This window comes from Aythya ferina (genome assembly GCF_964211825.1).
Source record: "Aythya ferina genome assembly, chromosome: 12".
Classification (NCBI taxonomy): domain Eukaryota; kingdom Metazoa; phylum Chordata; class Aves; order Anseriformes; family Anatidae; genus Aythya; species Aythya ferina.
The window spans coordinates 19,626,837-19,642,362 of NC_140308.1; positions in this window are offsets into that span (position 1 = coordinate 19,626,837).

Genomic DNA, 15,526 nt, shown 5'->3' on the forward strand with positions numbered 1-15,526 from the left:
TTAACATTCTGCACCTGTTTCTTCCAGTGTTAAAAGTTTTTAATCTGTTACTCAAATATGAACATCTTTTTATATCCATCTGATTATGGGCACCCAAAAGTTTTAATGCAAAGCTGTTTAAAATGTATCCCTGGATAAATTTTGCATTGTTAAGGGAAGTTTCTGGGGAATAATCATGAGTTGTATACAGTCTCTAAACATCCAGCTGTCTATGGCTGTACTTCTGCACGTACACGATCTACATATATGAAGAATTTTCCTGTGGTTGTTTCTGTCCTTTTGGGTAGATTTGAGGAGCTAGAAAAAATGCATGGCATTCTTCTGACAGTGTTCTCAGGTGCTATGGTGACATCCTTTCATGTTGAAAATATCAGCTACCCTGGTTCATTGGACTCCTTGGACCTGAGGACTAGAATAAGGGTTTTGTGGTTTGTCTCCATTCCTGATGAGGCCCTTTTTTTTCCCTGGTATGTTAAGAAATCACAGAAAGTGCAGCCACCCTAAGGGAAGGATTTTTGTTGTTACTTAGATTTGCTGCTTATGACATAGACCTTTTAACGGTTAGAGGAACTCACTCAGTTGAGGGCTCTTAGCTCCTACTCATTTGTGAAAATCTGCCCAGAGCACTGTATAGGGATGTGTCTGTAGCTCCTTAAAACAAAAGAAGAGAAAAATAAATAGCCAAAGTTCTCTAGAAAAGAGGATGGAGCAAGATGAACCAATAACTCTAAGCTCAATTTTTATATTTATTTTTTGTGGGAAATGTAAGAGGAGACAATTTTTCTATATGCTGTCAAACTGCCCAAAAATAGACTTTCAGGGAAGTATATTTAACCTGAATCAGAAGTTGCAGTGTTTGTGTAGGCCTGTAAATTGCAGAAGTAATCTTTGAACTGCCTTCAGATGTTCTGAGTGGTGTGGGTCAGAAAGGCAGACATGACATCTACAAGGATATTTTTGTCTAGCGTAGGGGGGGCAAAACAGCATCTGAAAGTACCTAGAAAACACTTCAGACATAGATGTATTGTCAAGCTGCAACAGAACCTCTCATTTTGGTTGGGAGCTTTCTCCATTTTAAAGCATGGGGGAGAAAATAACTATTTCTATTTTGAGATTTAGCCTTGCACAATTTCAAGTGGCAAAGTTATCAGCCCTTTGAAAACTGTTGTTTCTAATAGTAATACCAACAGGCCTTAAACTATAGGAACGCTCTTGGCCTATGCAGTAATACCATTACAACACGTAGTGCTGTCAGACTTAATGGCACTCTACTGTATCTAGAAGGTAAAAGGCAATGACGAATGAATGTCGTGGTTGGCAATAACAAGTACCCTCACTCTAAAACACTGCAAGCCCCTAAAATAACTGCAGGCAGACTAATGGGGACGTTTGCTGAGCTGCAGCACCTTGCTGTTCAGGCATCTAACAGATTGTCAAAGCTAAAAACAATCACAGAAATAAAATTGAAATATAAAATAGCTAGGATACCTTGAACCATATTGCAGCAAGGAAAAAGCTGCAGTGTTCAGGTATGCAGTGGGATTTGTCAGCCTTGGGTTTCCTGACCCCACAGAAAGCGCTTTGAGGAGGCTGCTGGACATCTTTTGCTCTGCTGACCAAAGTGTCAAGGCAGCTGCATCTTGCTTTCAGAAGTGACTAAATGACTGCAGTTTGCTGCATGGGGCAGAAATGTCTTAAATGTCTTAATGTGGGAAAACAAAGCCCAGAGTTTAAGTCTCATGCCCATTTCACTTGTCACTTAACATGAGAATGTAACTTTTGTGCAAAGTCAGTGGGGACCTCTGCGTATTGAGTGCAGGGAAGCTGCCACGCGTTCAGCTGATGGAGGTTGTGTAGTGGTTTAGGAACATGTATTGAATTGCTTGGCCATGTAAGCAGCAACCTCAGCTAGAGGTTGTGCATCTCTTTTTCTCATTTTTTTTCTGCATCTTACTTGAAGAAGATTGTTAACTATTTTCTTTCTTTCTTTTGTTAGAGACAGTATTAGCTACTGTTGATGCAGTTCAGAAAAATGTGTGTCCAGGGAAAATATTTTATATACAGATGCAGTATTGCTTTTCTCTCCATCCTTAATATACCTCTATTCATACTAATTCACATGAAAAATCATCAAAATAAAAAGGTGAACCAGGTTTCATGATAATACTGGTGCTTTTTCAAGATGATCTTGCATGTCTGTTCTTGCATAAACCACGTACCTGACCTCTCTTGTACTTCTAGATGCAATAAGTACAAGTAGAAAGAGCAAGGCATTTTTTGATTTTTTTTTTCACAAATAAGCATTGTCTAAGATGACCATCTTCATAATACAGGAGAAGTCATCTTTACAAAGATGTTTTTATTTTATCTTTGCATTATGTACATGGGGAAAAAAAATCATACCTGCTATACAGTGACTCTTTATGTTTTAAATGTATATTCAGATCCCAAATTCTATAATAGCGCCCTTTGGGAACCCTAACAAACCACTGGAAGAAAGAGCCCAGCTTTCAGCCTGTTTAGTGTTCAAAATCCTGTCTGTTCCCTGAGATGATCTGAATCGCTGTTGAGATTTGTTTAATTCTGATCTGTGTATAAGCCATGATCTAATAGTAAGCTGTGCTCACCCTGCTCCTTTCAGAACTTACTCTTGCCCTGGAAGAACAAATGAACCAAGGTGGATGCAGAAACTGCCCCTACTGATGCTGTTTGGCTACAAAGAGACTGGTGCTTTATCTTTTGCAGGCTTAGATGTTGCATTTAGTGTTAGCCTTTGCATTTAGTTTGTTTCTCTCTGTCAGTGATTTCCTGATGGCATGATGAACTGTATGTTCTTTAGCAGTTTGGCACTATACAGCTTATGGTAATGATCTTAAACCTATCTCAGCTTTATCTGCATCTAGCAGTTCCAATTTCTGTTAGATAGTAGTAAAAGTTGCTTAATCCATTGTTCAGTGTTGATAGTATTTTTAATGTTTTTTCTTCTATGTGCTGGATGTTTTTATGTACTGTTTCTGAAATCAAGCTGGTTTGTCATCTAAAGAATTATTTACAGGGATCCTTCTGTGAATACCCTGTTGCTTGCACATGGGTTCATGATTTTGTACTGCTCCTAAGCCCTTCTCACCTGCAATCCATACTGTACCTTTGGGCTCGCATAGAGTGGCGTTACTATGCTGCTATGTGTGTGATGCTGGTGTGCTACTCGGAGTCTGAGGAGTAAAGGGGGGAAAGCAACTAACAATTTAAAGCTCAGATGTGTGGAGTTAAAGAGAAATATGTAAAACACTGAACAGGTCATGGTGAAGTTGGATTCAGAAAGGAGTTTGTGTGCAAGGGGAAGCAAGGTTTATGCTAGCACTGGAACATGTTTGTTGAAAAATTGCTCACCTGTTTGAAGAGCTCTTGGATGATTTCCTCTTTGTAGCTTTTTGTAGTGAATAAGCCTGTCACAAAGATGTTCATGGCTTCCACAGGTTGAACAAATCCAGTTTTGTCTGCTTGGACCATGCTTCTTCTACTGTTTTGTTGTTGGTTTTGTTTTTTAAAATTATATTTTCAAAGGGTGTAATGTTTAAGGTTGGTGAATCTGCATTTGGTTTGCATTAGAATACTGACAGTATTCTGCTAGGCACAAAGCTGGTGGCACCTTTTTTACATTTGGTAGTTATTTTTTTCTGTTTAATTCTGACACAGTGGAGTAAATAAACAGATACGTTAAAGACTACCTGTCTTCCCTCTTTCCCCCACCCCCCCTCAAAAAAAAAAAAAAAAGCATTAGCTTCCATTAGCTTCCCATGTACAGAGTCTTCTTAATTGTGCATTGCTAATGGAATTATGGGAGTACAATGATATAGGCTGTGTAGTAGGTAGAAATAGATCAAGGAAAATACTTTTTTCTGATCTATTCAAACTGAAGAGTCTCCTCTAAGAAGATTTCCCTCAGAATGCTAGAACCTGAGCTTTGCCAGAAGCCCCAAGGCTGACTGGGTGTTGTGTGTAGGACACAGCTTCCGCAAATCCAGTTTCTTTCTTGTAATAAACAAATCTGCATTAATAAGGACCTCCAAATGAGTGCTCAGATCCATGACTCTGCTAATGCTTTGTGAAAATGAAGTAGACTGCTCTAAATAGGATACAGGTGTTCATCCATACTGGTGTCAAACTTGGTTATTGAGGGATAATGGACTTCCCAATGTAAATGATAGTGGCACAGGGAACTTGCTTTCCATTTTGAATACAGATGGCATGTAATGCCCTATGCCTGCAAATCAATTAAGTTAGCTATTGTGGTCGAGATTTTCTAGGGCCAAAGTCCACCAATGCAATAACCGTCATGTCTTTGTTAATAAATATTGAATGCTTTGTATATAACCCTGGAAAAATGGTTCAATTCACAAATGGAAATTTGCATTTGCATTGGATGTAACCAGGGTGAACCAGGAACAATCCACTGAACAGGGAAACATGATTTTGCAGCCTGGGTTCCTCATATTAGTGAGGATCTCTTACCTGAGGGGGAGACGCAGGATCAGGCTTGAAGTAAGGAAGACAACAGATAATGTACACTACATAAACAGTTCATAACAAACCACACAGATGATAACAGTAAAGCAGGATCAATTATTTGTGCTCCAGGCACAGAAAACAGCAAAGTGTATTTCCAACACATGCAGAAAAAAGGATGCCTAATAACAAGCCAAAAATACCTATAAATGTTTGCCAGCAGTCCTTAATCAACACCATGGATTGGATCGACCATTCAGTAGGAAGTTCATTTCTCAACATGTGTCTGTCTCTCTTCACTTTCTAGGTAAACATCTTAGGAGCAACATGGTAAAGATGATTTTTTTTATTATTTTTTTTTTAAGGATACAGGTACCTAAGAGTGGGGGATTACAGTAGGATACCATTCCACCTCACACTTTCTCCCCTTCAAAACGAAGGATGTGAAATTTTTTGAGACCTGTGTGCTTTTGGAGTGTTTCTCTTCAAAACATACGAGTGCTTCCATCTCTGCAGATGTCAAGTTCTCTCTTCCTTTTGAGTTGGCTATACAATAATTTCAGAAATGACATAATTTTAAGCCTTCCAATCTTTAGCTCCTACATTCAGAACTGGAAATGACAGAAAGATGTGTAAGAGGTGTTGAAAAGTACTTTTTCCCCCTTTTTCCTTTTTACTTTTTTTTTTTTTTTTTTTTTTATCCTTTTTGTTTGTGGTTTCCAAGGTATATTATGCCATATTAATACCTCATGCAACTTCTGTTGGGAGCTGTAAAAGAAATCACACGAGTTAAAAACAGCAAACATTGACCATTAAGAAACTATAATGTTTGGTAGACTTATGGTTCAGTACATTTAAGCAAAATTGCCGTTGCTATCCTATGCATTCAAAATGCTTTAATGATCTTCTGTGAAGCAATTCAGGATTTTTTTCCATCTTTCTGCTTTTGGAGTTGAACAAGACAGCAAATACAGAAGGCAAATGGTCAACATGATAGCTTCAAAGAGGATTATATCTACTGTCATTATTAACTACGTGCCCAAATAAAATACATCATGCGACCTACACGTCGCATTGCCACATCATCCTTCAAAAAAGAAAGAAGGGCTATTGTTATGGGGGGCTCCCTCCTGAAAGGGACAGAGGGACCGATATGCCGACCGGACCCAAACCGCAGAGAAGTCTGTTGCCTCCCTGGGGCTCGGGTGAGAGACTTTGCCAAGAAAGTCAAGCGCCTGGTACGGCCCACTGACTACTACCCGCTACTGGTCTTTCAGGCTGGTAGCGATGAAGTAGCAACGAGAAGTCCGAAGGCGATCAAAAGAGACTTTAGGGATTTGGGGCGACTACTTAGAGGATCAGGGGCGCAGGTGGTGTTTGCCTCTGTCCTTCCGATAGGGGGGATCGAAGCTGAAAGACGTACTGTTCACATAAACTCGTGGCTTCGAGACTGGTGTGACCGGCAGAATTTTGGTTTCTTTGATCATGGGAAGGTCTATGCTACACCGGGCCTGATGGCACCGGATGGGATGCGCCTCTCTCGGAGAGGGGTAAGGATCTTAGGTCAGGAGTTGGCAGGGCTGATAGATAGGGCTTTAAACTAGAGTCGAAGGGGGAAGGGGCTAAAACCAGGCGCGCCGGTGAAGACCTAAGGGATGGTACGCTAGAATCAGAGGGGCTGTGTGCCAGTGGGGTCCTTTGGTCAGATCCACAAGGTGCTGAGTGTAAGGAGACGCACCTGAAGTGCTTTTACACAAACGCACGCAGTATGAGGAATAAAATAGATGAGCTAGAAGTCGTGGCCCAGTCCCGCAACTACGACATCATCGGCATAAGCGAAACCTGGTGGGATGAGTCCTGTGACTGGGGTGTTGCGATAGATGGTTACAGGCTCTTCAGGAGGGACAGGCAGGGTAGGCGAGGTGGTGGGGTGGCGATGTATGTGAAGCAGGGGCTGGACTGTGTGGAACTTCAGGTCGGCGATGGCAAAGTTGAGAGCCTCTGGGTAAGGATCAAGGGACGAACGAATAAAGGGGATGTAGTTGTGGGAGTCTATTACAGACCGCCTGGCCAGGATGATAGCACCGATAAATTATTCTTTACAGAACTAAGAGAGGCCTCGAGATTAACTCCCCTTGTCCTTATGGGGGACTTCAACTTGCCGGACGTTAACTGGGAGTGCCACACGGCTGACACGAGCAAGTCCAGGAGGTTCATGAAGCACCTAGATGATAACTTCTTGGTACAGGCGCTAACGGAGCCAACTAGGAAAGGTGCCCTCCTAGACCTGTTGCTAGAAAACAGAGAGGGTCTGGTGGGAGATGTGGTGATTGGTGGCCGCCTCGGTCATAGCGACCATGAAGTGGTTGAGTTCAAAATTTATGGTGACAGAAGGAAAAGTGCCACCAAAACCTCATCCCTAGATATGGGGAAAGCGGACTTCAGGCTGCTCAGGGAACTAGTCAGTAAGGTCCCCTGGGAAACTGCTCTTGAAGGCCTCGATGTCCACCAGTGCTGGTCACTCTTTAAGCGATGCCTCCTAGAAGCACAAGATCAGGCAATTCCAAAATATCGCAAGTCAGGCAGGCGGGGCAGGAGGCCGGCGTGGCTGAACAGGAACGTTCTAATGGAGATTAGGCGGAAACAGAGAGTGTTTCGCTACTGGAAGGAGGGCCAGGTGTCATGGAAAGAATACAGGGATGCTGTTCGTGTTTGTAGGGAGAAAGTTCGAGTGGCCAAAGCACAGCTAGAGTTGAAGCTGGCTGTGTCTGTGAGAGAAAATAAAAAGGGTTTTTTTAGATATGTAAATGGAAAAAGGAGAACTAAAGAAAACATAGGGCCGCTCCTTGATAGGGAAGGTCTCCTCACAGACGATGACGTAGGCAAAGCAGAGACGCTTAACGCCTTCTTTGCCTCTGTCTTCAATGCCGATGATGGGCTTCGGGACCCAGGGTGCCCTGAGCTGGAGGACTGGGACGGTGGGGATGACAAACTCCCAACTGACCCTGAACGTGTGCGGGATTTGCTACTCCACCTGGATCCCTACAAGTCCATGGGTCCGGATGGGATTCATCCCCGGGTGCTGAAAGAGCTGGCGGACATCATCGCGGAACCTCTCTCAATTATTTTTCAACGATCCTGGGAATTTGGAGAGGTCCCGGTAGACTGGAAGCTGGCAAATGTTGTGCCGATTTTCAAGAAGGGTCAGAAAGAAGACCCTAGCAATTACAGGCCTGTCAGTCTCACGTCAGTGCCTGGTAAAATCATGGAGAAGTTGGTTCTCGGACTTATTGAGGCGCACCTGGGGGACAAAGCAGTCATTGGTCCCAGCCAGCATGGGTTTGTGAAGGGTAGGTCCTGCCTAACTAACCTGATTTCCTTTTATGATAAGATCACCCGTATGGTGGACCAAGGGAAACCAGCTGATGTGATTTTTTTGGACTTCAGCAAGGCTTTTGACACGGTTTCCCATAGGATCCTACTGGACAAAATGTCCACCATACAGCTAAATAAAAACATCATACGATGGGTGAGCAATTGGCTAACGGGCAGGGCCCAAAGGGTTATGGTAAATGGAGCTGCGTCAGGCTGGCGGGCGGTCACCAGTGGGGTCCCTCAAGGCTCCATTTTAGGGCCGGTACTTTTCAATATTTTTATAAATGATCTGGATGTAGGAATAGAGGGTATTTTGAGCAAGTTTGCTGATGACACCAAACTTGGAGGAGTTGTGGACTCGAATGAGGGTGGAAAGGCCTTGCAGAGGGATCTGGACAGGTTGGAGAGCTGGGCGATCACCAACCGCATGAAATTCAATAAGAGCAAGTGCCGGGTCCTGCACCTGGGACGGGGAAACCCTGGCTGCATGTACAGACTGGGCGATGAGACGCTGGAGAGCAGCCTAGAAGAGAGGGATCTGGGGGTCGTGGTAGACAGCAAGTTGAATATGAGCCAGCAGTGTGCCCTGGCAGCCAGGAGGGCCAATCGTATCCTGGGGTGCATCAAGAACGGCATCGCTAGTAGGTCAAGGGAGGTGATTGTCCCGCTCTACTCTGCGCTGGTGCGGCCTCACCTCGAGTACTGTGTGCAGTTCTGGGCACCACAGTATAAAAAGGACATGAAACTGTTGGAAAGTGTCCAGAGGAGGGCTACGAAGATGGTGAAAGGCCTGGAGGGGAAGACGTACGAAGAACGGCTGAGGTCACTGGGCCTGTTCAGCCTGGAGAAGAGGAGGCTGAGGGGAGACCTCATCGCAGTCTACAACTTCCTTGTAAGGGGTTGTCAAGAGGCAGGAGACCTTTTCTCCATTAACACTAGTGACAGGACCCGCGGGAACGGGGTTAAGCTGAGGCAGGGGAAATTTAGGCTGGACGTCAGGAGGGGGTTCTTCACAGAGAGGGTGGTTGCACACTGGAACAGGCTCCCCAGGGAAGTGGTCACTGCACCGAGCCTGTCTGAATTTAAGAAGAGATTGGACTGTGAACTTAGGCACATGGTCTGAACTTTTGGGTAGACCTGTGCGGTGTCGAGAGTTGGACTTGATGATCCTTAAGGGTCCCTTCCAACTCAGGATATTCTATGATTCTATGATTCTATGATAAAATAAACCCAAAATTCCTTTCTTCTTATGTTCCCATGAGTTGTACTTTTTTTTTCCTGTCTTATTTTCACAGAATCACAGAATTTCTAGGTTGGAAGAGACCTCAAGATCATCGAGTCCAACCTCTGACCTAACGCTAGCAGTCCCCACTAAACCATATCCCTAAGCTCTACATCTAAACGTCTTTTGAAGACTTCCAGGGATGGTGACTCCACCACTTCCCTGGGCAGCCTGTTCCAATGCCTCACAACCCTTTCAGTAAAGAAGTTCTTCTTAACATCTAACCTAAAACTCCCCTGGCTCAACTTAAGCCCATTCCCCCTCGTCCTGTCACCAGGCACATGGGAGAACAGACCAACCCCCACCTCGCTACAGCCTCCCTTGAGGTACTTTGGTACTATAGGTACCAAAATATAGGTACTATAGGTACTTGAGGTACCTATAGATACCTCAGGTACTCTATAGGTACCTCAAGTACTATAGGTACTTGAGGTACCTATAGAGAGCGATAAGGTCGCCCCTGAGCCTCCTCTTCTCCAGGCTTACAGTTCTACCTGTAAGGTTAGGCTGTGTTGAACCAATTTTGGTTACGATGGGTATCTTTGGCCTCTAAGCCTCAATCAATGTGCTTGAGGTGGAAACTGACTTTCCTCATCTTTGAGGGGATACAAACTGGAGATTTGGCTGCTGCCTTCTCTCAGAGGTATTATAATGAAAAGGAAACCCTCTACCTCATATTGCAGAAAAAAAAGGCACTTTGTTTTGAGGGGATAGGTAAATAAATAAGTTCTCAATGCAGAACTGACTGGAATACTATCCTTAACTTGAGTTTTAGCTGCATATACTTTTTTACTTGGGCAGTACTGTTTCTAGTTCTTTGTTGACTAAAGTGGGAGTTAACACAGCTCAACTGCTAACATGAGAGCTCTGTGCAGCCATGCTCCCAAGTGTGCTGTTCTCATTTAAGCGAGTCTCCAGAGGAATCGTTTTCACTGGAGGAAACTTTAACAAAAACAAAAAAATACATAGTTTTGAAGTACCGGGCTTTTAAGTTGTGTGCTTGTGATCCTTTGAAAATGAACTGTCTATTCCAAACACATGAACCAAGTGAGAACATAAGGACTTGTGTGATCTAGTGGCTCTGAACATGCATAGCCCAGCATGTTTATCAGTCACACTCTCTCTACATCACTTTGAACTGCATGCACATATTTTATAAGTTTTTTGTTTTTGTTGTTTTCTAACCTTTTTCAAGGATTTGATCAAATATTATTTTCCCCCTCATAAACTTAAGATGTAAGACAGGCAGGAATCACTTTCAAGTATATGAAATATATTTTTTTAAGAAGAATTTTGGAGCCGTTCAATGCAATAATCCTAAGCATTGGTTTATTTTATTTTATTTTTTTTCCTACGGTGGTATGCCATGTGTTCTGGTGTGGTAGTTTTCTGCTTGTTCAATACAGTCCTTTCATTTGCATCAGCAAATGTCAGAGTGTATATCTGTAGAACAAGAAGCTTGTACTTCAGTACAAATACTAAACTTGGTAGTGCTTTTTTAGAAGTATTTTATCACTTTTTTTTTCCTCCTATCACTTAATGTTTCTGTGTTGTTTGTTTTTTTTTAAACAGTATCTTTTGAAAAGTAGTTTTGAAGCATGGACTATGCATTATGACTACATGACTGGGGACTTTGAGTGAAGATTAAGTATTGCAGCTGATCACAGCAGTACCTGAAAGATTATCTGTTGGGGAAGGATCCAGATATACTGTGAGGGCAATTCCTGAAGTTTCCAGACATAGGGAACTCTGTAGTGGAATGCTTTGTGGAAGCTGTTGAAGAGAAGGAAAACTGATAGAGATGGCAACAGTGCTGTTCTGGCTAGAAGGAAAAATATTTATAGAATAGCAAAAGTGGATATTTTAGGTTAGTTCGAAGTTGGATTTGATTAAGAATGCCTTAGAGTAAATAATGTAGAATGCATATGGTTTATAAATATATACTTCTCACTTCAAACAACAAAACTGCTGGATTCATGTGTCTGCTGTTTCATTTTTGAGGTGCTATTCTCTCCATTGAGTGTCTCTCCATTACCGTTTTTTGGTGTCCACAGCAGATTATTAAAATGTTGCTAAAATCAGCTTGTCTATGATCAGTGGAAGGAAAGATAGCAGAGAAGTGATTCAAATGTAAATTCTTCAAGATAGAATTTGTTTTCAGAAGCTGAATTGCATTCCTTATATAAGTTGTTTCATTTACACAATACGGAATAGGTGTTGATAAAATAAAGTTGTTTTTTCAGGCAGATAAGAGTATCTGAAGGTATAAAAAATGACAAAAATAGTGCAAGTACAGATATTTAACTATAATTAAAAAAACAAAAGCTATACCAAAATGTAGTTAAAAATATTTATTTCAATAAACTCCACTATTATTATTATTATTATTTTATTATTATGAAACCTTGGGGGATTTTTTTCCTGGGATAAAAATGATGAGTTGGTATGGTCTATGGAAGAAGTTTCACTTAACACATATTTCTTTTCTAGAGAATTGTGTGTGTCTGTCTCTGTGGGGTCTGGCCAGCTTGGTGATGTTCTGTGTTTTATGGTGGGAAGTGTGAAAGTCTTAATTTCTAGTCTGTTTTTTTTTTGTTGTTGTTGTTTGTTTGTTTGTTTGTTTTTACTTAAAGGGCTTTCTGTGGGCTGTGTATCTTTTTATAGCACAGAATACCGTGGAGTAGTACTGTGGCTCCTCGGTTCTCTTCTGGCTATTTCATAACAGCAAACAATAAAATTTGTTTAGTGATCATGAGACAAAGGAACAGGCATTCCTGAGAGGGCCAAGTTCCGATACACTCAGCTGAAGTTGCAGGAAATAAGTAGCAATGAAATATGAGTGAAAATGTTCTGGCCAAACAAATACATGTACTATTTCGCTCTCTCTTTGGGCTGTTAGAGAGCTTCAAATCCTTAAAGAACCTAAATGAAAATGGATTAGCGAGGGGCAAGTGTTATGAATAGCTGCTACGGGAGAAAAACAAAACAAAAAATCCAGCACCATCTTCCGGTCCTTTCTCTCAAACAAAATTCCTACTTGGTTCTTGTGCTATTGGAATATTGTCATGGATGTGCATGTGGTGGGGGAGCTGGGGCACGTGCCTGGAGGCCTGGGGGGGCAGCAGGTCACGGCAGGGACTGCTGATGCTGCTTCCTGTAACGCATTGGTGGGGAATAGTTTTACTCAAATTGTCATTAGGAGCAGCTGTAAAATATAGGGAAAAGGGAAAATATAAAGGAATTGAATTTGACAGACCTGTTGTTGCTGATTTCACACAGCTGAACTTAAGCACTGCTGCGTTTCCATTACTTCAGTTTCATGCGATGAATATGGACTGTCAGCTGACACAAGAGGAACTCAAAATCATGCTGAAAGTTAATCTTTTACAGCCTAAAGAAGTTTCCTGAGCTGACCCTCATCTGTGCTTTTGGAAATAAAGGAATCATTTGGCCAACGCCTGTTCCATTTGCAATTAAACATGCTGGCACCTCTCCAATGAGCCCTCTATCAGCAGGCATATTTAGCAGCATAGAGAATATCATTTCAATGTACTCATCTAGGCTGGTGCCAGATGGAGTAGAGGGCTGCTTAGTGAAAGCAAATCTACAAATGTTTTTGTGCACAAAGGAAGCCACTTCTGATATTTGGTGGGAGCACAGTACAGGGACAATGAAGGGAACGCTGGTTTCTTCATTCTTTTCATGGGTTTCTGTGCCCTTTTGTTTTCCTTTGTCTTGTTCATCTTCATCTTAGCTTGAGAAACTACAAAGCTTCTTTGAGACTTTATTGTCTTTTATTTTGCGCCAAACTGAAGCAGCATACAGCAGAACTGCTTGCTCATACCAACAGCTGGGAGGGCTGCTCTGAGCCCAGGAGTTGGGGAAAACAGCAGTTCTCCACAGCTGTTGTTGGCTCTGTCAACCTGGTACCGGTTCCAGTAATGCTGCTAGGGAAGGGTTGCCACAGGACTGGTGCAAGCAGTCTGCTACTGCCCTTGTTTTTTGATCTCCATCACGTGGCAGGGTTCAGCATGGTCCTCCCTGCGATGGGCCAGTTCATGAATCAACCTTTCATTTCCTTTCTCCATGCAGGATTTGCTGCATTGACAGCTGACATTTAGCTTTGATTATTTATGTTTCCTAATATTTTGGAGGCTGGATTTGATGCCCTAGGTTTTAAAAGTAATGAAGATTTTTTCAGGGAACATTATATATTTTACCTTCTTACCACAACTTTCATCCATGGATTTTTATTTGTGTAAGATTGCCAGATCTTGATCCAGTTTCAGTTAAGCACCCGCTCTTCTTGCAGTAATAAATGTCATGCTGTAAGAGGATTTCAGCTGGACAGATGTACCTTAATGTCTTGCAGCAGGATTTACTGTTTTATAACACAGATTCTAGATTACTGTGTTCTTGGTTGGACTGTGGCAAATGGTACCCGTCCTGGGACAGAGGTTAGAGTAATGGTGCTCATGGAGAAAGAGCTTGGATCTATACAGATACAGAGATCTTTGTACTAGAAACAAAGCTAATTAAGTTCAACTGTCTAATTAGCTATTATACTCAAAATAGCCTATACTGCACTTCTGAAATAACAAATTTCCTGCAGTGATCCAAAGCAGGCTGAATCCTATTATGCAGGAGCATAACTTCAGGATCACTGTTAATTAGCCATTGTATTTGCAGCTCTTAATAGTTGTTTATAGTCAAATTTCTGAAATTGCCACTATGCAAGTGCCTTTCCAGTACACCTTGCAGAGAAAGATCATTTGGGCAAGGTGAAAACTCCAATCTGTGATTCTCATACATGATTTTATGAACAAAGCCATCTGTTTGCTGGAGATTTCTTTTTTTTTGGAAGGTGTTATGGTGATTATTACGGTTGCCCAAGATACTTTAATGGGGGAACTCTGGAAGGCTTTGCATGCGTGCCCATCAGGGTGCTGCTCCATCCTGCAGAACGTGGTACTCAATGTGACCACCAGTCCTACAAGGCCACACATTGTGGGACCTCAGCGCTGCCCTGTGAGATGGCACACTCACAGCATGGTGTGAAGGGGATAGTCTTGCATCCTTTAATAAGAAATCAATTCCTGGCTATAAATTATTTTAATCACCATAGAGAATTATAACCCTATTAATGCTAAAGAAAGACAAAGTTCGGAAAACCTGTAAAAACAGGCTCATTCACAAAATCCTTTGAGTATTTCTTGTGTTGGTTAATGGAATACATTTCATTACCATAGAATCCTGTTGCCTGAAGTTTTTTTTGTTTGTTTGTTTGTTTGTTTTTTGTTTTTAAGTTATGGCTGTTTCATTACTTCTAGCTTGATAGAATCACCTTAGTAGGGGTTGAGCCCTACAGGGTGTGTAGCTGCCATTTAGCAGCTTCCTCAACGTTTAATTCTCAATTTATTTTTGTATGTCAGCCTTGACTTGGCAGTTCTTTTGTTGTTGGGTTTCCTGGAAAAGCTGCAGTTTGATTTAACTTTGCATTTCAGCAATATGATGTCTTGCTGGAAAATTAAGCACAGGGTGTATGGAAAAAAAATCCCAAGAAATATAGTTTTCTGTTTCAGCAATAGATTTTCAGCTACTATTGTGAATGCCGACCTTTATATACTTTTTTATGTACTTTTTTATATATTTATACCTTTATATCCTTTTTTTTTTTTTTTTTTTTTTTTTTTTTTTTTTTTTTGGTGGTGGTGATAGTGGTTGTTCTTTTCATGTTTGGTTTGTTTGTTTTTCTTCTCCCTACTTGCCACTCTCAGATTAGAAAAAGTTGGTGGTGGAGTTGAATTGTGTTATTCTTTTGTTCCTAGTTCTTACAGACTTTTAACTTCTTTAAAATTCTTATGCATTTGTGGCTGTGCGTGTCTGAAGAGTGCTGCTGCAAATTAATTTCCTTATCTAGTTCTTTTTTATTTCCTCCTCAATGCTTTTGGGGAATAAAATCAAATGCATACAACATGCACCGAATGGGATCGCCTCTTCCTTTAAGGTCTAGTTATCGTAGACTTTTGCTCTTGCTGAGCAGAAAAACAATGTTAACAGCTGCTTAATCTAGTTAGAAATGCATCTTGCTGTGTATTAAAAATGACTTCCACTTATCTTTTCTAGTGGCATAATTTGTAAAATCACATTTATAAAACCAAAACAGCCTAAATGTTCATTCTTTTTGTGCAGTTAACATAAAGAGGTTGAACATTTCAAAGGTCTTTCAGCATATGACAATTAAAATAGACACCTAGGAAACTATCAGTGCCTTTTTAGGCACTGAAGTACTTCTAGAAATCTTGTCTAAAGGGCTTATAGTGGTGCTAGATTATTTCAATTTAAAAAATAATAATAATAATC